The sequence below is a fragment of the Notolepis coatsorum genome (assembly GCF_963971535.1).
Source record: "Notolepis coatsorum genome assembly, chromosome: 9".
In the NCBI taxonomy this organism is placed as follows: domain Eukaryota; kingdom Metazoa; phylum Chordata; class Actinopteri; order Aulopiformes; family Paralepididae; genus Notolepis; species Notolepis coatsorum.
Window position 1 is genome coordinate 89994305 of NC_140173.1, and position 24715 is coordinate 90019019.

At 45.3% G+C, this 24715-nt stretch overlaps 1 pseudogene across 1 annotated transcript in view; it reads left to right on the top strand.

The window, feature by feature from the left end:
• Positions 1-2726: 2726 nt before the first annotated feature.
• Positions 2727-24715, top strand: part of LOC311234693 (coiled-coil domain-containing protein 92-like) — a 74439-nt pseudogene continuing 52450 nt past the window's right edge. Inside the window, exon 1 of the transcript in view lies at positions 2727-3180. The product of the transcript in view is annotated as a coiled-coil domain-containing protein 92-like (transcript). The remainder of the gene's footprint in view (positions 3181-24715) is intronic.

Genomic DNA, 24715 nt, shown 5'->3' on the forward strand with positions numbered 1-24715 from the left:
TTCAGCGTTCTGAATGAATCATATCAATAATTGTTATGATTTGCGATAATAAGCTACAAAAGGTAACGTTTTTGACAAATATTGAAACGCAGTCAGTTTCTCCTCACTATTGTTACCATGTAGGAACAGTTAGATCTGAAATTAGTTTCAAAATGGTTACACTGTGGGGGAAATAAAAAAGTACAGTCGATTACAGTAAATATCAGTATCTGTTATTATGCACGCCTGGTGATACTATATCCAAATTGAACTCGGCCATTTGAAAGATACTATATATATATATATATATATATATATATATATATATATATATATATATATATATATATAATGTGCGAATTGGCTATAATAAGGTAATGTATAAGCATATATTCTATATTCTATAATAATATTTCAAATTGCATTGGTCCGGATGGGAGAATTCAGTACTGTATATACAGAACCTTCAGTTTTATCATCTTCCCTTTATTAATTTCCTTAGATCTTTTGTACACATGATCTCAAGAGGGTACTGAATGAGTTCAGTGGTAGTTTTTTAAGTCTGGTCATTATTATCATGGTGTTATTCACTGTCAAAGATGAAAAGAAAAATCATAATTCATATTTTCCTTTGTTTCATCACAATTTAAGCAAGCCTAGTAATAGACACAATATTTCTGACACTGAGAATACATTCACTGAGGTCCATAGATATACCTAGATACCAAGAATATGCAAATAGCCCTAGTAGAAGTGGAGCAATATTCCATTTACCTAGGTATACATTTTATGCAGATGTTCACCTGGGGTGGAACAGGTTAACTAAATGAATGTGTGTAAAACAGTTTTTGGATGTTTGTGAGATTATGTACAAGATAAATCACCATTGTTTTTTTTTGGTGAAGTGCCCCTTTAAGGATTTATTATTGGTAATCCCTTATCATATTTTGCAATCCAATATCAAAAATGTATAAATATTCACTACTTAGCTTTCCCAATACAGTATTTTGTCTTCTGTTTGAGTGATCAGGGATCTCATTGTAATCTCATTTTATCTCAGGCATGACTCTACACTGATCTACAGAATAAAGGACGTAATAAACAACAACATTTCACCATCTGTGGTTGACTAGCTGACTGAGTGAGTCTGAACAGTCAGGGGAATCTTAACGCTATAACAGGACTGATCTGAAATTGCAGTTTGGTAAATCATTCGTGAAATTACAGTTATTTTGTGAGCCGGAACTCATTCATTCGTCGGCTCTGGGGCTCCTCGGGTGCAGCTTCACGTGGGGTCAACCACCCTGGGTAAGCAGCCAGTTCTCTGCCCGAAACGATGGGGTACTGACTACGGTAGTATTCTCACCGCACGAAGCACTATATATTAACAGACTATTATTAGCTTAATAGACTACGTCCAACTCGACGATATAGTGCCAAATATGACTATTCAAATATTAATATACACGATGTCTCAATACCGATGGTAGGCGAACTTGGCCTTACTCCCACACGTGGCGTCGCGGGGAGGCTTTACGTCTGTGACTCTATTGGAGGGTAAGAAACTGGACTGAAAAGAAAGTCCTACTTTAGTAGCGCAGTATATATACGCACTATGAACAAATAGTCCCATTAGTGGTGCGGTAGTCAGATTCCTACGCGGAACTAGGACTTGTTCGTACATGTGGAGCGGTACGTTTGAACTGGGTCTGAGGGGTATGGCAGCCTGGCACCAAGGTCTCGACCAATAGTAGAATGGAGACTATTATGGGATGTTCAGTAGGCTAGAATGGATATTCAATGCATATTGTACAAGGAATATACAAGGGATATCAGGGAATATTAGAGAATATACAAATACAATTAAATATATATATATAAATACATATATATATTCGGTTTAATCTGGCCCTTCACAACAGTACTGTACTGGTAATATTATTTATTTGTGTTAACTTCTGAATAAAACAACTTATTAAACACAAGTACATCTTATTGAACATTATTTTGATATTTCATTACCAATTATCATAGCAAAACAGCTTTTTCAAACAGTCTGTAATGCATTTTGGAAACGGGAGATGGGCTCATGGTGTAATGGGCCACCTGGCCTGAGAAACATAAGGAGGAAAGAAAAAGTAAGGACTTCTGGTCATTATTTGGGTAGAACACACATATTTTGAATGCCTTCTGCAGTTTTTTTTTGAGACATTTTAATCTAGATTAATCTAGATTAAATCCAGGATTGCAGATAGATTAATCTAGATTAAAAAAATTAATCTATGCCCACCTCTAGTATTTATATTTCAACTTGGTAATGTTATGTGTCACTCTGTTTCCCCAGCTGAGTCTAATCACCTAATTACCCTCCTGTGTCAATCAGTGTCTGTATATATGCCTGTTACTTCCTGTCTTCCCTGTCGCATCATTTCACGTTGTTACCTGGTTCCTGTGTTCATGTCTTGTCAAGCCGTTTGCATTTTCCCCTTTCTTGTAAGTAATTTATCTGTCCTGTCAAGGTCTATCGCTCCTGTCACAGAGGATAGATTCTATCATAGTGTTTTTGTTTTGTAGGGCAATTAGCTTGTGAAAAGAATTGCTCTCTCTGTATTATTGAAGCTGCTCTGTATGTCATTAAAGGAGCATTGCTCACTTTTCAAAACGCAACACCTGCCTTCGTCTGTCCTCTGCTGGTCTGCTCCTGGGTTCATCTCTATCCACCATTTATCATGCCCAACCGTAACAGAATGACGCGACCAAACCACAACCCAGCAGGTAAGAGGAGAGACGGATCTGCCAACCCAGCTGCGCTGAAGGTTCTGGGTGCCTCGACCATGGGTGCCATTCCCGCTGCCACTTTGGCTCCAGACCCTTGGGAGGGAAGTCGCCTGGTCTGCAGGGAAACGTCCGGGAAGGGACACGGATCCCGACGCCACAGCCCCAGAGGGAGAAGGGGTTCCAGAGACTACAGGTCCCCTTCACCGCCCTGGTCAGGGTCTCTTCCTCCCAAGGAGGTTCCTGAAAGCGATCCCTCGCTCTGGGACTACCTCAGGTCCCACGTCACTGGCGTGTCGTCTGCCCAGAGAGCGACGCCGGATCACACGGCCAGAAGGACCTTCATCAGGTCCTACGATGGGTCTCGCCGCCGAGGAGCCTCCGGACCACAGTCCTCCGCCGGGTCCTGCCACTGTGGAGCCTCCAGTTTGGGGTCCTATGCAGGGTCCCACTGCAGAGAAGATCCCAGTCCCAGGTCCTACCCCTGGGTTATCTTCTCCACACCCCCCCCCCCCCCCCCCCCCCCCCCTGCTCCAATCCTCCTCGCTCCTTTCGTCGACCCCCTCCCCCCGGCCCTATTTCCACTGGTTTTTCTTTTTCTCAACCCCCCTTCCCCCAGCCCCTCTTCGTCAGTGCTGCATCCCACCCTCCTACCCTGCCCGTTCCTGGGTGGCCTGGTTGGCCGCCTAGTAGTCGTCCATTGAGGGGGGGGTACTGTAACGCCCCCCAGGTTGTGCGCCATCCATTTCCTGTTCCACTCGACGGGGTCGGTACCGACCCCTTTTGACATTATGCTCATATAGGCATATTTTTATGAATGATGAAAATAATTTGTGATTTTAAAATCAACCGTTTTCAAGTATTAACATCACTACTATGTCACAAATGCATGTAGAATGTAAAACGTTAGGTTGGCAATAGTTTAGCAATAGGTTAAAAGTGTACTTATATCGTTTTAAGTTTTCTATTTGTGATCGTCTATCTGACCCGGAACCGGACATGGAAATGTTGAACCATGGGAATTGTAGTTCTTTTGCGGCCATTTTCTAGAGGAGATTCATAGCTATCGGCCAGCGTTGAAATTTCTCCGATCTACACTTCCTGTCACATACTATGGTGGTTCAAAGTTCAGCGTTCTGAATGAATCATATCAATAATTGTTATGATTTGCGATAATAAGCTACAAAAGGTAACGTTTTTGACAAATATTGAAACGCAGTCAGTTTCTCCTCACTATTGTTACCATGTAGGAACAGTTAGATCTGAAATTAGTTTCAAAATGGTTACACTGTGGGGGAAATAAAAAAGTACAGTCGATTACAGTAAATATCAGTATCTGTTATTATGCACGCCTGGTGATACTATATCCAAATTGAACTCGGCCATTTGAAAGATACTATATATATATATATATATATATATATATATATATATATATAAATGTGCGAATTGGCTATAATAAGGTAATGTATAAGCATATATTCTATATTCTATAATAATATTTCAAATTGCATTGGTCCGGATGGGAGAATTCAGTACTGTATATACAGAACCTTCAGTTTTATCATCTTCCCTTTATTAATTTCCTTAGATCTTTTGTACACATGATCTCAAGAGGGTACTGAATGAGTTCAGTGGTAGTTTTTTAAGTCTGGTCATTATTATCATGGTGTTATTCACTGTCAAAGATGAAAAGAAAAATCATAATTCATATTTTCCTTTGTTTCATCACAATTTAAGCAAGCCTAGTAATAGACACAATATTTCTGACACTGAGAATACATTCACTGAGGTCCATAGATATACCTAGATACCAAGAATATGCAAATAGCCCTAGTAGAAGTGGAGCAATATTCCATTTACCTAGGTATACATTTTATGCAGATGTTCACCTGGGGTGGAACAGGTTAACTAAATGAATGTGTGTAAAACAGTTTTTGGATGTTTGTGAGATTATGTACAAGATAAATCACCATTGTTTTTTTTTGGTGAAGTGCCCCTTTAAGGATTTATTATTGGTAATCCCTTATCATATTTTGCAATCCAATATCAAAAATGTATAAATATTCACTACTTAGCTTTCCCAATACAGTATTTTGTCTTCTGTTTGAGTGATCAGGGATCTCATTGTAATCTCATTTTATCTCAGGCATGACTCTACACTGATCTACAGAATAAAGGACGTAATAAACAACAACATTTCACCATCTGTGGTTGACTAGCTGACTGAGTGAGTCTGAACAGTCAGGGGAATCTTAACGCTATAACAGGACTGATCTGAAATTGCAGTTTGGTAAATCATTCGTGAAATTACAGTTATTTTGTGAGCCGGAACTCATTCACTATGAGCTCATAATAGACCCTGTTTTGTTAATGTGTTTTAAATGTTAACTAGTGATGCAAGAAAAACACTGTTACTGCTAGATATTTACATGAAACTCTGATACAAATGATATTCACTGGTAATGCAGTTACACAAATTAACTTGTACTGGAATTGGCTTCTAATGCACATAAACACATTCAATTGTAAATGGACTGCATTTATACAAAGCTGTTTTACAACTTATGCCCATTCACGCACTGATGGTGGAGACGACCATGCAAGGTGCCAACCTGCTCATCGGGAGTCTTGCTCAAGGACACTTCGACATGCTGCTAGGAGGAGCCAGAAATCGAACCAGGAACCTTCTGATTACCAGACGACCGCTCTACCTCCTGAGCCACTGTATATTAACTTATAATAAGACAGGATTCTAATGCAGATAAACATATTGATTTATACTGAGATCAGCTTATAATGCAGACACACATTAACTGAACACATTTAAATGGTGGCATATGCACATAATTATTTTGTGATGTAATCGTGTAAGGGATGGATGGGGGAACGTTCGGGAACATTCATTATAACTGGAAGTGAGTTGTACCACTGCTGACCCCTGTAACGCTAGACAGAGAAGTAGCAGTTCCAGAGGTGTTTTGTGTGGGTGTGTGTGTCTCTGTTGTTGTGCCAAATAACTAAATTGTTATAATTGTGTGTGTTTGTGGGGAGAGAGAGAGAGGGGGGGCACATGGAGATGGAGAGAGATAGAGAGAGGGAGAGAGAGAGAGAGAGAGAGAGGGGGGACACATGGAGAGGGAGAGAGATAGAGAGGGAGAGATAGAGGGGGGACACATGAAGAGGGAGAGATAGATAGAGAGAGGGAGAGAGCGAGGGGGGGCACATGGAGAGGGAGAGAGAGAGAGATGTGAAAGAGAGAGAGGGACACATGGAGAGGGAGAATAGGAGCCATAACCTTTTCAGATCTATCTGCTCTCTGAGGGGTTTTAATGGTCTGTCTCTCTATAAAACACTTGACCTTCTATATTCTAGCTTAATGATCTGCAGCTAACACCACACCACTGACGTTTCGAGAGAGACAGAGAGAGACAGAGAGAGACAGATAGACATAGAGAGAGATACAGAGAGAGAGAGACAGAGATACAGAGAGAGATATACAGAGACAGAGATATAGATACAGAGAGAGAGAGACAGAGAGAGATAGATAGAAAGAGAGGTACAGACACAGAGAGAGGCAGTGAGAGTGTGATACAGAGACAGAGAGAGAGAGAAAGAAAGAGAGAGACAAAGAGAGAGATAGAGAGAGAGACAGAGTGTGAGACAGATAGAGAGAGAGAAAGAGAGATAGAGAGAGAGAGACAAAGAGATATAGAGAGTGTGAGAGAGACAGAGGCCTTGTCCAGACGAAGATGGATCCGATATTTTTCGTTTTCATTTCAAACGAAATCATCTCAAGAAATAAGTGCGTACCACAAATGTACAAAATAAATGTCTTTCCTGTTTCCTGTCTTTCCCCCCCGACCAGAAGTGTTATCGTTGTTTTCGCTAGCAGAATAACTTGTGTCGTCCGGTTCTGTGCTTTTGAGCTGACGCTAGTTTCCAAAGGATAGGAGAGAGACACCACGGCGCAAATGCAGCTACAGGCAATCGCTGATGAGGAGGAGGAAGAGCTGCTGATTTTAATTGGCAGGAGAGAGAGCCGTATATAATATAATAGCCCTGTGGTGCGGTCGGAGGCAGCTCGAACTACCTGTTGTATTAAATTAATTGATTGATTGAGTTTAACTTGTCTCTGTGTCCAGTCCTTTCGACTAGCTCCACCCGTCCATTGTAAACAATGAATGATGCATGTAATTGTATTAACACTTTCAGCGCGAGAGGTTTACCTTACCGTTGAAATTCAAACGCCTTTTAAGATGGGGATACGTGCCTGTATTTGCAGGCCTAAAGCTATATTATATATTATTGCTATGGATCTAATAATATAGTCGATTGTCATTGAGTTTCTTCCGGTCAAGATGCAAAAAACTGATAATTTTTCCATCCATACATTCCCGCCCCTTCGTGCTTTGATCGCTACCAACGGAACACGCCACACACACACACACCACACACACATGCCCAGATCGCATGAAGGCATGATCAACGCAATATTGATACCATATAGCCCTTACCTTGACCAGGATCTGTCCCGAAAAGAATATTCCAATTATCTGATCGCCATTCCAAGTACTGATGTCGACCGTGTTGCCAACATAATCCAGCAATGAACATGAACCGGGGGGGCCCGACCTTCGTTGATGCATGCGTTATAAGTGGTTGGCTTGCCCGAGTAGTGAGACCCTGCCCGCAGGCCGCAGATCAGCCCAGACACCAAGCCACATCATTTCAAATGGAGCGCAATAGCGGCCGCAAGGCGGCTGCCGGCGGTAATGGACTGTTGCAATCTCAGACCCATCCCCAGTGATAACACACAGCTGCCTGCATGTTTTATGAATGGAAATATCGAATAAAAGGAATAACGATGAAAACCTGTATACTCGGGTTTTCGGGGGTCCTGGCACTCAACGTTCAGCGAGTTAACCCGACTATAGTCGGGTCCGGCGCCCAATGTGTTAACGTTACTGTGTGTTGTAGCTATGTTAATAAATTCTGAATGGCATTAACGTTAGTTGGGTATGTTAGTGCTAATGTTGATAGCATTGAATAGCATCAACACTAGCTAACGAATTCTCACAAGCTGGCATCGTAAAATCTCAACACCAGCCATGGGAATACTATTTACTAAATTATGGAGGCTTTTTAATCGTCAAGGTAAGAGAGGATTTGTCATAATCAACTGAAGGCGTATGCTATGGAACAGTCTATGTGCTTGGCTTATTTATTTATTATTTGGGTTTTCAGAAAAAGGCCTGCTATGTGACACTAATCTCTAGCTAGTATCGTATCGTATCTTTCATCACTGTAGCCTCCCGGTGTTTAATAAAAACTTGTAGCCAGGACATATCTGGACATACAGATCCAGCACTGAAAAATCAAACCTCTACTGCCCCTCTACCACTCCTCCACCACTCCACTCCAAACTGATTTTGTGACTCCTATTGTTCTGGACCGGGCCAGATTTCACACCTCCACTGCCTCCCACAGGCTGGGGAGATTTTCATCTTAAAGGTGACATGCATTATAAATGGCTATTTTCAGTGTCTAGCATTGTATTATAGTAATAGTAGTTAGTATCAATGTGTCTGTGTCTCTAAATACCATATTGGCGGATTGCTCTCATTCAGGTCCGACCATTTCCTGCTCGATTTAATTAGGTCATTCTGATTTGACTCGCATTGTGACGTAACGAGGCGAGGATGGAGCGGATAGTGATCCGATTTGCTCTCTGGTTGTAGTTGACAGAGAGCGAGCGAGAGAAAGAGGGAGAAACAGATACACCCTTGCGACAGAGCACACATACACACACGCGTGTCGCGCTGTCGTCTCTGTCTGTCTCTCTCTATCCCCCTCTCTATCTCTCTCTCTCTCTATTCAGGAGCATAACTAACGCCCTGTATATGGCTGTAGCGCGCGGCACAGTGGAAGACTCCTCAAACGGGAGAGGGAGAGAGAGAGAGAGAAAGGGACCTGCGTATCTCACACACGCAGCTTTGTTTACAGAGTGCTCTGTGTCTCTCTCTCTCTCTCTCTCTCTCTCTCTCTCTCTCTCTCTCTCTCTCTCTCTCTCTCTCTGTCTGCCACTCGCAGACTGTGTGGATGACTGTCACTCAAAGTGCTTATGGGCGGAGCCAGGCCAACATAGCCTGAAATCTGAAGTGAGAAAAATTGCAATGAATTTTTTTGAATAAAACCTTACAGAGGTGTTCCATAGACTAACAGGAATTGTGTAAAGTTGCCCAAATAGTGCTAGGAATAGCAATGCATGATCCCTTTAAATTTGTATTCGTCCCAAACGCCCCAGCTCCATCCGATTCCTTCGCTTTTTTGACTGTTTACTTATCATGCATTGCAACACTAATATATGGACAGTACCCCAAGTCAGACTGCCCATATAAAAATTCTCTTGGGGGTCTGAGGGCAGTAGCCCCTCCCTGGTGCAGCACTTAAGTTAAGTACCCTCCCTTTGTTCACTTTGGGAGCTAGTCACCATCCCCCGAAATATAACACCTGAGTGCTAGTTCTATAGTGGCAGAGGAGCAGCAGACCAGCAGCAGAAGTGGTTTGAATTTTCAGTGCTGCATCTGTATAAGACATATATGTATCATGTTTCTTTTTTGTTGGCTGGGTTTGCATGCGGATTAAGGGAGATGTGGGCTATCGTGTCATCGGTTCAGGAAAATATACGTATAGGCTTGTAAAGACAGGGTGGCGTTGATTGATTGATTTATTGCGTCTTCAGATTTGTCTGCTCTCGGAGCCGTTCTCAGAAAATAGCGTATCCAGGCTCCCAGAACGCGGTTCCGTGTGGATGAAAGGTGCATACGATAAAATACTTTGACGGATATAACCAAAATCGTTTTCGTCTGGACATGGCCAGAGAGTGTGAGAGAGAGACAAAAATAAAGAAACAAAGAGAGAGAAAGACCAAGAGAGACAGAGTGTAAATTGCTGTTAACTCAACAGCCCTCATTTACATAGAGAGAGGGAGAGAGACGCAAGAGGACGCGTGAGTTTGTGTGTGTGGGTGTGTGAGTGTGTGTGTGTGTGTGTATGTGTGTGTGTGTGTGTGTGTGTGTGTGTGTGTGTGTGCAGGGCCGCCTCAGGGGGTGTGCGAGCAGTGCGGTCGCACAGGGCCTCGCGGGAAGGGGGGCCTCGCACATTTTTTTTTCTTTTTTTTTTATTATTATTATTATTATTTTTATTTTATTTTTTGCGAGGCCCCCCTTCCCGCGAGGCCCTTTTTCATCACAGACCTAAAATCTAGTTTTGCTTATATGCTTATATATTTCACATTAGACACGTTTGTAGAATGTGTCTGACTTGTTCCTGGCTCTGAGGCTCTGCAGGCAGCTCTGATGCTCTGCAGGCAGCAGAATTGGTTTCAATGAGGGGAGGGGTTACAGGTAAGGTAGCGTCTGTTGAGTTCATTGTGTGTGTCTGTGTGCGTGCCGGGGGGGGGGGGGGCGTGAACCGACTCATTGCCAGACGTGAGCGGTTCGACTCACGCTCACGGCAATGAATCGGCTCTTATGAACGAGTCGCTCATGACCGACCCATCACTAGCGTCTGACTATTTTGCGCGTGCAGCATTGGAGGTTATGCCAGCCAAGATGAAGAGGACATCGTTCGGCAGATGGACTGAAGATGAAAGTTGTTGCATGTTAGACAGTTCAGTCAGGCTAGCCATCCCGGCTAAAGACAGGGACAGCTAGTTAGCTTTAACTACGTTTTATAATATTGAGTGCTAACGTGTGGTTCAGTCGGGATATAGCCATGATGATGTCGGCTAGTAGCTAGCTTAGCTAAAGGCTAACTAGCGTTAGCTAACCTAGAGACAGCGCGTGCAGCATTGTTATGCCAAGATGAAGAGGATGGTCGTTCGGCAGATGAACTTCGTCAACTCCACGCGGTTGTCTCCATCCTCTTGGACGTTTGGTGAGTTTTTAATGCACTCTATTCTATTCCCGCCGTGGATATCTCTCTCTCTCTCTCTCTCTCTCTCTCTCTCTCTCTCTCTCTCTCTCTTTCGGGAGCCAACCGGGCCGACTAGCTGTTGTAGTACTAGTAGCTAACTGTGTGTGGCCTGGACTTGTTGCCGGCACCGCTATGGTAAACACCACTCTGTAGTGGGACGTGTATTGCCTTCTTTTTCCCTCCTCTCTTCGTATGAGAAGAGGAAAACACAGCGGCTGTCTGAAGTGTTGGCCTGTATTGCTTTTCTCACGTTGTACAGTTTTTCAGTGGTAGCCGCATTGCTTGCTTCTCCGTTAGCTAATGGTTAGCGATAGCCGGGTTGAGCTAACTGTTAGCCAGTTAGCTGTTTAGCTACGACGTTAGCTGCCGGCTGCGCTCGGCTGGGAACGTTAGTTTGATGCTATCAGTTAGCCTAGAGTTAGCTGTTAGCTTGTGCTACGACCATTGACATTAGCCGTGAGAATAGCAGGGGGCCCTGGCACTCTGACTACGACATCATCTTTGACAGAAGATGTAGTCGGGCCTGCACCATGGTCATAGCTTCTTTTTGTCCCGCCAGCGAGAGGCCTTTCGTCAACGTGGAGACCTGTGTTGCGGCCTTTCGCCCTGCGTTCCTTGGTGCAGGTAAGATGTCCATTGGACATTACCCCACTCGTCCTTCCTTCCCCTCCCGAATGTTTTGTTAATAACGATGTTTTTTTCCAGGCAAAACATATGTTACTTCACAACATTTGGAGATACGACATGTGCTGTGTGTGAATTGTCTTGGTCGTTTGTGTAGCTTGGGTAGCGTTGGCCAAAGCTGTGTGTGGCCTGGTGTCAGTACCTGGCTACTCTATTTGCAATTAGCCTATTTAGCTGATGTCGGCCCTTGGCTCCTTGCTACTTTGTTTTCTCTGGTATAGACCCTCTTCTCTTTGGATTTAAGTGTTGATCTTTGTCCTTTTGGATCTATTTATATTCATTTTGCCTTTGTGAAGTTATCTTTTCCTTCTGTTTTGTTCTTCCATTAAAAGTTGAATATCCTTTAGGGGCTCATCTTTGCTTATCTCTCTCTCATACATGCTCTCTCTCTAACACACACACACACGACACACAGACATGCTCTCTCTCTCTAACACACAAACACACATGCTCTCTCTCTCTCTCTCTCTCTCTCTCTCTTTCTAACACACACAGTCTGCCTATCGCGGCCTTTCTCGATGGCTAGGCTGTGCTCGCTGAGTCTGTACCTAGTCAAGGATCTTCAGTCACAGTGCTCAGGTATTCTGCCACTGTGTACTCTCTGTTTAGGGCCAAATAGCATTTCAATTTCTTTCCAATGTGTCTCTCTCTCTCTCTCTCTCTCTGTACACTGTATATTGACTGTAGAACGGGAGCTCTCTCTCGCTCTCTCTCTTGCTATATGTTGACTGTATCATGCCCAGCCTCGGGCAGCGCTATTATTTAAGAATATGTTGACTGTATAAAAAAAAAAAATTGCACAGGGCCTCGCATTTCTCCCAGGCGGCCCTGTGTGTGTGTGTGTGTGTACAAGTATGTGTGTGAGTGTGTGTGTGTGTGTGTGTGTGTGTGTGTGAGTGAGTTGTCCCCTGGGTTCCAGACTGTGGTTGTCCACTGCTCCACAACAGTTAGGATGTATTTAACACAGAGGACATATTCCTGGTATTCCTGGAGACGCTTTCAAAGTGACAAAAATAACATTCCAAAAGCACCCGGTGGCTCGGGATGTAGAGCAGTCGTCTGGTAATCTGGAGCTTCCCGGTTTGATTCCAATTTCCTCACGGACAGCGTGTTGACGTGTCCTTGAGCAAGACACTTAACCTGTTAAGCCCATGCCATATTTTCATAAAATTTGCCTAAAAGTACATACCCAAGTAAATGGAGGATTACTCCACTTCTACACGGACCATTTGCATGTTCCTGGTATCTAGCGACATCTATGGACCCCAGGGAATGTACTGTATTCACAGTGTCATAAATATTGAGTGTGTTAAATATTGAGTGTTTTACAATGCTTGAGTAAATTGTAATGAACTAAACGAGAATATCAATTATTATAAATATATATTTTTTAAGGTGAAGGTCAATATTTGTAAAAGAAAAATGGTTAGGCTTCCTATGTCTGCGGCTAGTGTGAGCTGGGTAGTGTAGTTTTATGAAATGTCTACGTCTATCGAAAGCCCTGGGTCTCCTCTTTCTTAGGACTACAACGATTTCAGGCATCTAAATCATCTGGTTTCCGATGCAATGTGTGGAGATTTTTATAAGCTCATATTTCTACAAAATCTACAAAGTGAACTCCTGTGCGGTTGACTCTATACCCTGGCATGAGAAATTACCATTCTTATAGAATACCGATCAGCAGTGTTGGGCAAGTTACTTTAAAAAAGTAACTAGCTACAGTTACTAGTTACTTCTTCCAAAATTTACTAAATTACTTACTCAGTTACAAATTATAAAAGTAACTAGTTACTTCAGAAAGTAACTATTGCGTTACTTTCAAGTACGATTTTTTACATAAACAACGTACACAAATCTAAACTATTTTAATGTTGCTGTGGGACAAAGTGAGACTAACCTCCAATCAAATGCCATGTATGTAGATATTATAATTACTATGTTTATATAGTGGATCATACAAATACAAACACAATAGATGTTTTGGAACTTTTGATATGTATTGCCCCTCAACAGGCTACAACTGGGCAGCATTAAATTATGCTTGTTAAGCACTATACCAAAAATAAATAAGAAAATACTGATTGATGGAACATTTGTATTAACAGATTGCAGAATGTGTACAGTACAGTACAGCTCAATACACACAATTGTTAAGGGGATGCAGACCAGAGAAAGACTTTCATCTTGTTTACATCAGTTTTCAATTCATAATGACATTTATGACATACACAACATACAGATATACAGATATAAGAATCTAATCTAATCATCTAAACGAATCGAATCATGACATAAGACATACAGATATACACTCTTTGTAGTGCAAATAAAACAAAAAAACAGATGTGTCGTGTGTGTCTCTCACTCTCTTTCTGTATCTCTCTAGTTCTCTCTCTCTCTGAGCACCTGAAGACTGTGCTATTAAACCAGGAAGTGCAGCACTATGTTGATAAGGCTGTCAGCAGTACTACTGTAGTGCCCTGTGCTGCAACACAACAAACACAAGAGGGAACAAAAAACGCTCATGGACTGACTCGCTTGTGTTGTTCGTTGGATTCCTTTTGGATTATTTGGGCTTGCCAAACAAACTATCAAAACGTACACGGACCTGCGGACTGCGGTCTCTCGTTGACTGACTCGCTTGTGTTTTCGTTGTGTGTCCGACTATGCGTGCTTTCGAACACCCGCCCAACTCTACCTCTGATTGGCTTACCATGACATTTTACTCAACCTCAGCCAATCGTCAGCATGTATGCACGTGTCTCGTGCACTTCCCACTAACCAAGGAAGAACAGTTAAAAAAGTATTGCCTCTCGACGCAGAGATCTAGTTGATCTGATGAAAAAAACTGCTTCAATCATAGTAAAGCGCCGCATTTGTTGGCAGTAACGGTAACAGCGTTATTAAGATTGGAAGAGTAATCCGTTAGATTACTCGTTACGGAAAAAAGTAACGCCGTTAATAACGCCGTTATTCCCATCACTGCCGATCATAAATATCGATTGATGATTGTAAAATAAAAGGCTACTTTAAAAAAAAGTACAATAACAATTTTACTAAGAAAAGTACAACTTGGGATGCTAATCAGATGTTGTAGCCATATTGCTTATTATTTAAATGTTTTCTTTTTGACCATCATGTGTTGATATTTAGATTTAAACTTATTCTATATTCTATATTGTGCATGTATTTGTAATAAAACTGTAAGGGTCCACCTGTCCCAGGACCTTTCTCCCCTGTCTGTACTCCTCAAGAGCCCCCACCTTTTCACATTCTCTCCCATGGTCTCCCTCCACTCATGAACAATATTCCTCCGCCTATTCTAGGACCCTTCTCTCCTCTCTGTACTCCTCAACAACCCCCACCTTTACCCCCACCTTTGCACAGACATTTCCCATCTGTACCTCCCCCTGCTGGACATTCATCTGAACTTCCCCTTATCTCCCTCATGCATACCCTCCTGGTGCACTGGTGTATCTTTAATGTCTACATGTCTCTCTGTGCCCTTCCCCTGCTACATTGTCTCTTGTTCCCTTGTTAATTGTTATGTTTATTAGTTCATTGTATGGTTGTTATGTTTACTCTGTCTAGTGTTCAGTCTTTTCTTGTGTGTGTTAGTTCTGTGTGCTTCCCAGTTTATTCCCCAGTGTGTTTGGCCTTGTGTTTCCCTGTAGCCCTGTGTGTTAGTTCTGCTTTCCCTCTCATGTGCGTCTCGTTTTGCTAATTGCCCTGCTGTCTCTCGAGTGTTAATTGTTCCCCCTATATCTGGTGTGTGTTCCCTTCTCTTGTTGTCGGTTCATTGTTTCGGTTCCATGTTTGATGTCCACGTCCTTGTTCATGTGCTGTTCTCCTGTGTTCCTAGTAAGTTTCCTAAGTGTCAATTTGTTTGTTCCACCATTCTTTGTTTTCGTGTAAAGTTTGTCTAGTTTGTTAGGGTTTTATTTGTAGTCAGTTGTTCTATTTTTCTTTGCCTGCCTTGCAGTGAATTTCTGTTGTGCCTTTGGACTTGCTCTCATTTATGAGATTATTCTTTGTTTAGTATTTTGCCCTCTGCCAGTCTTAGCTGAGCTATTCCTTGTTTTGTTTGCTGCTGCCTTTGAAGTAAAGACTTTTTATACTATTCACCACTGGCTCCATGTCTCGTATTGCCTGTTGCCTCTTATCCTCGTTCTGTTCAGCGATTGGGTCCTCCGACAACACTATCTGTAACAGAATGAACCGACCATGTTTGGACCCAGCGGACAGAACGAGGGAGGCCTTGAGCACCCTGGCTACCCTAGCCTTGAGTGATGTTTTATCCTTCTCCTTGATGGAGAAGGGGGCCGCCCAGCAGCTAATCCGCTCTGTAATGGATTGGAACCCTGAGCCGGCTCCACAGCTGGACATTTACCTAAGGACCTGGTTGGAGTGCCTATTCCCAGTTTCAGCCTCCGGCCAGGCCACTACTGCCAGCTCAGCGTCTTGCCAAGCCTCTACTGCTGGTAAGGCCTCCACCACCAGCATGGCCTCAACTGTTAGCATAGCTACTACTAGTTCAGTCCCTACTGCTAGCATAGCTTCCACAGCTAGCACGGCCTCCTCTGCTGGTGAAGCCTCTACTGCCAGCGTGGCCCCGGTTGTTAGCACCAGCACCATAGCCCTGTCTGCTAGCGTAGCTCGTACTGCTAACAAGTCACAGAGAGCTAGAAAGTCTAGGGAGGCTAGCATAGCCTCACCTGCTAGGGTACCTACTGCTAGCACCTCAGCCCTGCCTGCTAGCCCCACTGTGTGTAGCGCATTCAGCTAGTATGGCCTCTACGGCTAGCACATCTCCTACTGCTAGTTCAGTCCCTACTGCTAGCGTAGCTTCGTCAGCTAGCATGTTCCCTACTGCTAGTTCAGTCCCTACTGCTAGCGTAGCTTCGTCAGCTAGCCTGTTCCCCAATGCTAGGACTGCCCCTTCAGCTAGCAAGGTCACTTTCCCTGGAGCCGCCCTGTCGGCTAATCTCTTGGTTTTCACGGCTAGCACAGCCCCTACTGCTAGTAGAGTTCCTACTGCTAGCGTAGCTTCGTCAGCTAGCCAGGTCAGTTTCCCTGGAGCCGCCCCGTCGGCTAACCCCAGAGTTCCTACAGCTAGCCCCACTGTGTGTGTAGCTCATTCTGCTAGCTTGTCTTCCACAGCTAGTCCAGCCCCATCTGCTAGCTTAGCCCCTGCAGCTAACCAGGCTTCCACAGCTAGTCCAGCCCCGTCTGCTAGCTTAGCCCCTGCAGCTAACCAGGCTTCAACAGCTAGTCCAGCCCCGTCTGATAGCCTAGCCTCTGCAGCTAACCAGGCTTCCATAGCTAGTCCAGCCCTATCTGCTAGCTTAGCCCCTGCAGCTAACCAGGCCTCAACAGCTAGGAATGCCCCGTCAGCTAGCTCGTTCCCTATGGCCCCTGTTTCTCTGGTCTCTGTCCCTTGGTCTGGCCCTCCACCCAGTATTAACTATCCTGCTAGGACTGCCCCTTCAGTTTTCAGGATGGCTTATATCCATGTTACTCCGACTAACACTTTAGCCCCGTCTGCTAGCGTAGCATGCACAGCTAGCAACTCTCAGAAGGCTAGCAAGGCTAAGAAGTCTAGCATGGCCTCAGCTGCTAGAGTAGCCCCGTCAGCTAGTTCAGCCCAGACTACTCACACAGCCCCCACTGCTAGCTTAGCCCCTGCTAGCTTACTCCGGAATGCTAATGTAGCCTCTGTAGCTAGCACCTCAGTCTCGTTTGCTAGAGCCCCTGCTGCTAGCATCTCTGTCTCGTCTGCTAGAGCCCCTGCTGCTAGCACCTTTGTCTCGTCTGCTAGAGCCCCTGCTGCTAGCACCTTTGTCTTGTCTGCTAGAGCCCCTGCTGCTAGCATCTTAGTCTCATCCGCTAGAGCCCCTGCTGCTAGCCTCTTAGTCCTGTCTGCTAGAGCCCCTGCTGCTAGCACCTCAGTCTTGTCTGCTAGAGCCCCTTCTGCTAGCACCTCAGTCTCATCCGCTAGAGCCCCTGCTGCTAGCCTCTTAGTCCTGTCCGCTAGAGCTCCTACTACTAGCGCCCTAGCCCCGCCGGCTAGTGTAGTCACTGCTGTTAGCACCCTTGTCCCTCCTGCTGGAGTCACTCCGACTGCTAGCACCGTGGCCCTGCCTGCTAGTGTAGTACCTACAGCTAGCACCCGAGCCCTTGCAGCTAGCACAGTCCCTGCACCTAGCACTGCCCAGGTAGCTAACCCAGTCTCTACTGCCAGTTTAGCCCCTGCTAGAGTAGCTCTGGCTGCTCATGTTCCTCCTCCGGCTCCCGGGGAGACCCCGACGTCTGGTCCGGGTCGTGCTCCTGCTCCTGTCCCCGGGGAGTCGTCTGCCTCCGGCTTCTCGCCTGGTCCCGTCTCAACGTCCATCCCGGCCTCCACGTCCAGGTCTTCCTCCTCATCTGGTCCCGGCTCCTCAACTGGTCCCGGCTCCTCGTCTGGTCCCGGCTCCTCGGCTGGTCTTGGCTCCTCGACTGGTCCCGGCTCCTCGTCTGGTCCCAGCTCCTCGACTGGTCCCGGCTCCTCGTCTGGTCCCAGCTCCTCGACTGGTCCCGGCTCCTCGTCTGGTCCCGGCTCCTCGTCTGGTCCCGGCTCCTCGTCTGGTCCCTACTCCTCATCTGGTCCCGGCTCCTCGTCTGGTCCAGCCCTACGCCGTGGTCTACGCCGTGGTCTACGCCGTGGTCTTCGTCTGCAGAAACCCCCGTCCGGGGTTCTGCGCCCGGTCCCGAGGTCTGCACCTGGGGTGGTCCCCGTCCGGGGTCCTGCTCCGAGGTCGTCGCCTTCGCACCTCTGCTCCGGCTCGTCTGGTCCGGTGCCGAGTCCTGCGCCTGGAGGGTCCCCCGTCCGAGGTCCTGCTCCGGGCCTGTCACCCTCACCACTTTGCTCCAGACCCCCTCATCGGGCCCCTGTTTCCAGTTCCCCTTGACCCCCTCATCGGCCCTCTGTCCCTGTTTCCAGTTCCCCCTCGACCCCCTCATCGGCCCTCTGTCCCCGTTTCGAGCCCCCCTCACCGAGTCTCGGTTCCCATCGCTAGCGCCCCTCTCCTGGCCTATGTCCCCGTCTCCAGTCCTCCTGATCCTGTGCCCTGTTCTCCCTTCTCCAGCCCCCCCTCCGGCCCTTTTCCTCTGCCCCACTTCTCCTATGCCCCTCCTGGGTTTCTGTCGCCGCCCCCCTGCCCCAGTGTCACTCGTCCCGGCCTTGTCCGTCCTGACTTTTCCCCCCGGACTCTCCCAGTGTTCACCTTCCCTGGATCCCGGCCCCCTGTCTTGCCCGTTCCCAGACGGTCCTTTTTGCAGTCTGGAAGCCGTCCCTGGAGGGGGGGGGGGAGGGATACTGTAAGGGTCCACCTGTCCCAGGACCTTTCTCCCCTGTCTGTACTCCTCAACAACCCCCACCTTTACCCCCACCTTTGCACAGACATTTCCCATCTGTACCTCCCCCTGCTTGACATTCATCTGAACTTCCCCTTATCTCCCTCATGCATACCCTCCTGGTGCAATGGTGTATATTTAATGTCTACATTTCTCTCTGTGCCCTTCCCCTGCTACATTGTCTCTTGTTCCCTTGTTAATTGTTATGTTTATTAGTTCCTTGTATGGTTGTTATGTTTACTCTGTCTAGTGTTCAGTCTTTTCTTGTGTGTGTTAGTTCTGTGTGCTTCCCAGTTTATTCCCCAGTGTGTTTGGCCTTGTGTTTACCTGTAGCCCTGTGTGTTAGTTCTGCTTTCCCTCTCATGTGCGTCTCGTTTTGCTAATTGCCCTGCTGTCTCTCTAGTGTTAATTGTTCTTGTTGTCGGTTCATTGTTTCGGTTCCATGTTTGATGTCCACGTCCTTGTTCATGTGTTGTTCTCCTGTGTTCCTAGTAAGTTTCCTAAGTGTCAATTTGTTTGTTCCACCATTCTTTGTTTTCGTGTAAAGTTCGTCTAGTTTGTTAGGGTTTTATTTATAGTCCGTTGTTCTATTTTTCTTTGCCTGCCTTGCAGTGAATTTTTGTTGTGCCTTTGGACTTGCTCTCATTTATGAGATTATTCTTTGTTTAGTATTTTGCCCTCTGCCAGTCTTAGCTGAGCTATTCCTTGTTTTGTTTGCTGCTGCCTTTGAAGTAAAGACGTTTTATACTATTCACCCCTGGCTCCACGTCTCGTATTGCCTGTAGCCTCTTAACCTCGTTCTGTTCAGCGATTGGGTCCTCCGACAACACTATCCGTAACAGAAACGGAGTCCTTTTGATTGTTTGGGGTGATTGAGCCCCTGTTGATGTGAAAATAAAATAATAATAATAATAATAATTTAGGACCTGCTCCGAGGTCACCATTTGGCACACATGCGAACCATGCATACAATGCGTATCTGCGATTAACCCATCCCGTCGTCCTTCCCCCCCAAGGGCAGCCGGGAGCAGACAGGCGCCACGTGAGCCGCGCCAGGGGACCAATCCAAGTGCTCCTGTCCGTCTTCGTCAAGGACGCCACAGCGTTAGCGATCTTGTTGTTGTGCATGTTTTTCCATTGGGTTTATCTTATCGGGGGGGGAAACCCTTGCGAGCACGGGGAGAACATGCAAACTCCACACAGAAAGGCCTGGGAGATACCCCACCTGGGTAACTGGCATCATGGAAACCTGGTCCCCAAGCGGGATTCGAACCCTGGACCTTCTTGCTGTGAGGCGACAGTGTTAACCACTACACCACCGTGCCGCTATGGCTGATTGATGATGGTTATCAGGTGGTGGTTGACGGGTGTTGAAGTGGATGTCTGCCGGGATCAGGGGCAGTTATGATTTGGAAGGGACAGGGAATCATATAGTTTTTTCGACCACACACCACACACACACAACACACACCACAAGCACGTTAATATTTGCAGTTTAGTTTGTAGTATTATGTTCATTCGCTTTCGTTTTGGAGTTGTGTTTCATGTAAAAGAAAAAGAAAATAAATGTAAAAAACGTGATCACAAAAAAAAAACTGAAGAGCCACTGGTGGGAACTCAGGGTCCCATGTGCACTCAGGGTCCCGTGCGCACTCAGGTTCCTGTGCGCACTCAGGATCCCGTGCGCACTCAGGGTCCCATACGCACTCTGGGTCCCATGTGCACTCAGGGTCCCGTGCACACTCCAGATCCCGTGCACACTCAGGGTCCTGTGCACACTCAGGGTCCTGTCCAGTGATGCCAGTAACGCGTTACTAAGTAACGCGTTATTGTAATCTGATTATTTTTCCCCGAAAATAGTAATCTAATGCGTTAATCTTTAAAAGCCAGTAATCTGATTGCAGTTACTTGTCCAAGTGGCTGTGCATTACTATTTCGTTACTATCTCATCATAAATTCATAATGCAGGCGGAATGCAGTATTTTATTTCGTTTTCGACAGTCAAAAATACATTTTGAGCTGTTTTTCTTTTGGGAGTGACGTGGTGTGGCAGTGAAAGGGTTAAATACAAGAATGTGTCCCGCGGCGTGACTGGTCCCTCTGTCTGTGAGTGACTCTGCTTTGGTACAATCACATTCCCCATCCACAGTCTGCGAATCAGAGGCAGAGTAGGGCGGGTCTTCACAGCACGTCATGTGACATATGCGCCAATCGTGTGACAGCAGGGCTCCGTCGTCGGAGAATTCCACCCCAAAACGCTTGGCAAAATTAAAAGTGAAACCGCAAGATGACTTTTGCGGTTTCTGTTCAGAATTCCACCCCAAAACGCTCGTCTAAACGTAGCCTCAGTCACTACTTCACGGCGGAGGAAACAAAATACTGTCTACCGCTAAAAACAGCACATCCAATTGCATTGAAAGCATCTGGAATCACAACACTAGCCGACGCTTCGACTAGGTACAGGAGGGTTGATGGTGGCAGAGCAAAAGCTCTTATTTGCCAGATTTACAGTTAATTTACATGTTAAAGAGAGACTGATTGTATGTTTATAGAGAGACATTTATAAAAACAATTTAATAGTTACAGTTGATATAATTGAATAGTTCAGCCTGCATTTGTTAGATGTGATACACTGGTTTTGTAAAACCACTGGCTGGCTGCTCTAATGCTGTGAGCATCATAGACTGTTGCTTTACCATACTTGATGGTACAGAAGCTGAAGCACTAGTTTAACAATTTACGTTATGTGCAGAGAAACAAGTTAAAAACAATTTATGCACTTTCAATAAAGCGTTTAAAAAAAACTGTTGGGGGAACGACGACGACTTCGTAACCTAGTTACTTTCAAAGTAACTAAGTTACTCTGATAATCAAGTAATCAGTAAAGTAACTTAGATTACTTTTTAAAGGAGTAATCAGTAATCAGTAATCAGATTACTTTTACAAGTAATCTGTGGCATCACTGGTCCTGTCACGGTGGGAAGGGAATGAAAAAGCATCTTTGTGTGTGTTCATGTAAATGCAGCCAGCGAGGCAGAGCTGAATAATGAAGAGACGGTATCTGGGTCAGTTGGAGTTGTGGAAATATGCTGAATCAGAATGTGATTTATTCATGTATTTTAATGTGTTATTTTAATTTGATTGGGAAGCTGTATGTAGCTACACGGATTGTGCAAGATTACATGAAGAGTTCTGTCACTTTATCTTTGTCCCACCGCTGGCCTTGGGGCTTGTCTCTCTCTCTCTCTCTCTCTCTGCCCCACTGTTTCATCCACTACAACATCCACGCTGTTGTCAAGGCAGGTTGACTGAATCCATGTTGTTTCAACCTTTTCCAGTGTGAAGATTTTATTTCAACCTTTTCCAGTGTGAATATTTTATTTCAACCTTTTGACCTGGATTTAAACAGGTTAGAGAATACTAATAATAATAATAATGCAGGACTTAACTCAAGTCTTTATTCGGCATGCAACAACATGCAGTGATGGGCGGCATACACACACATGAACACAAACACACACATGCACTGTTTTTTAAGGGTCACCGATGCGATTGAGCTCTGCGCTTGACCCATCCCGTCATCGTTCCCCCCCAAGGGCAGCCAGGAGCAGACAGGGCATCGGCGAGGTACCGCGCCCGGGGACCAATCCAAGTGCTCCTGCCCGTCTTCGTCAGGGATGCGACAGCGTCAGCGATCTGTTGTGCATGTTTTTCCATTGTGTTTCTCTTATTGGGGGGGAACCCTTGCAAGCACGGGGAGAACATGCAAACTCCACACAGAAAGGCCTGGGAGTTACCCCACCTGGGTACCTGGCAACTCAGAAATCTGGTCCTCAAGCGGGAATCGAACCCTGGACCTTCTTGCTGTAAGGCGACAGTGTTAACCACTATACCACCGTGCAGCAAAAAAACAGAACAGGTTGGTTAGAGAGATAGACCTGGATTTAAACAGGTTAGAGAACAGGTCGGTTAGAGAGATAGACCTGGATTTAAACAGGTTAGAGAACAGGTTGGTGGGGCGCTCAAGTAGCACACCACGTACTGCGCTGCCTCGCAACACGGCCGTCCCGGGTTTGACTCCCGGACCCGGCGACCTTTGCCGAATGTCTTCCCCCGTCTATCTCCCATTCTCTCTCTCTCTCTCTCTCTCTCTCTCTCTCTCTCTCTCTCTCTCTCTCTCTCTCTACCAGACTGCCCGGTAGAAAAATTAAATTAAATTGAAATCTACCAAAAACATAATATATATAAAAAAAACAAAAAAAAGAGAACAGGTTGGTTAGAGAGATAGCCCTGGATTTAAACAGGTTAGAGAACAGGTCGGTTAGAGAGATAGACCTGGATTTAAACAGGTTAGAGAACAGGTTGGTTAGAGAGATAGCCCTGGATTTAAACAGGTTAGAGAACAGGTTGGTTAGAGAGATAGACCTGGATTTAAACAGGTTAGAGAACAGGTCGGTTAGAGAGATGGACCTGGATTTAAACAGGTTAGAGAACAGGTTGGTGGGGCGCTCAAGTAGCACACCACGTACTGCGCTGCGTCGCAACGCGGCCGTCCCGGGTTTGATTCCCGGACCCGGCGACCTTTGCCGAATGTCTTCCCCCATCTATCTCCCATTCTTTCTCTCTCTCTCTCTCTCTCTCTCTCTCTCTCTCTCTCTCTCTCTCTCTCTCGCTCTCTCTCTACCAGACTGCCCGGTAGTAAAAATAATTAAATAGAAATCTACCAAAAACATAATATATAAAAAAAAAGAAAAAGAGAACAGGTTGGTTAGAGAGATAGCCCTGGATTTAAACAGGTTAGAGAACAGGTCGGTTAGAGAGATAGACCTGGATTTAAACAGATTAGAGAACAGGTTGGTTAGAGAGATAGCCCTGGATTTAAACAGGTTAGAGAACAGGTCGGTTAGAGAGATAGACCTGGATTTAAACAGGTAAGAGAACAGGTCGGTTAGAGAGATAGACCTGGATTTAAACAGGTTAGAGAACAGGTCGGTTAGAGAGATAGACCTCGATTTAAATAGGTTAGAGAACAGGTCGTTTAGAGAACAGGTCGGTTAGAGAGATACTCTAGCTCCTGCAACTGGAACGTCACAGGTTAAATCCCTCTCAATCTGTGGGTCCCAGAGGAAGGCATTAGGCACACCGGTCTTCCTGGGGGCACGTGTGTCTGACCCGGTGCTCTGAGCCCTCTGGTGAGACGTCTCCGGGTTCTAAAGGCTTAAAAAATCCTCCCGTTCCCCATGTCCTCTGTCTTCGATTGACCCAGAAACTGAGACATTTTCACCATATTTAAGGTCCTGCATATGTGTGTCTCATGTATGTATGTGTGTCTCAATGACACATGTGTTACACCTGCATGGGGAGGTTGGAGTGCTGTTAAAATGTCTCCTCTTCGAGCATATCTCTACACTGCTGAGGTTCCTGGCGTCGCCACGGATACTGAGATGAAACAAATCCATAATAATATAACTAGCCCACAGTGATTAGAGTCATAAAGGACCTATGACAGAAGAATAATGAATATACACTACCACACACACAGACACACACACGCACGCACACACAGACACATACACAAACACACACACACGCACACACTCACATACACACACACACACACACACACACACACACACACACACACACACACACACACACACACACACATGCACGCATTATGGTCAACTGCAATAGGAGAGTCCCCAATCTGCTGTTTGCAACATTTAGAACCTTCTGTCTATTTATATTGACATCAATTCCATCACCCACCTGGGCGTCCACATGCTGTATCAGTGCTGCCTGGTGATACAGGATTACAACTTTAGTTTAGTCTAAATGTTATGTGTTTAAAACTTTACTCCATCTTAGTTTAGTCTAAATGTTATGTGTTTAAAACTTTAGTCCA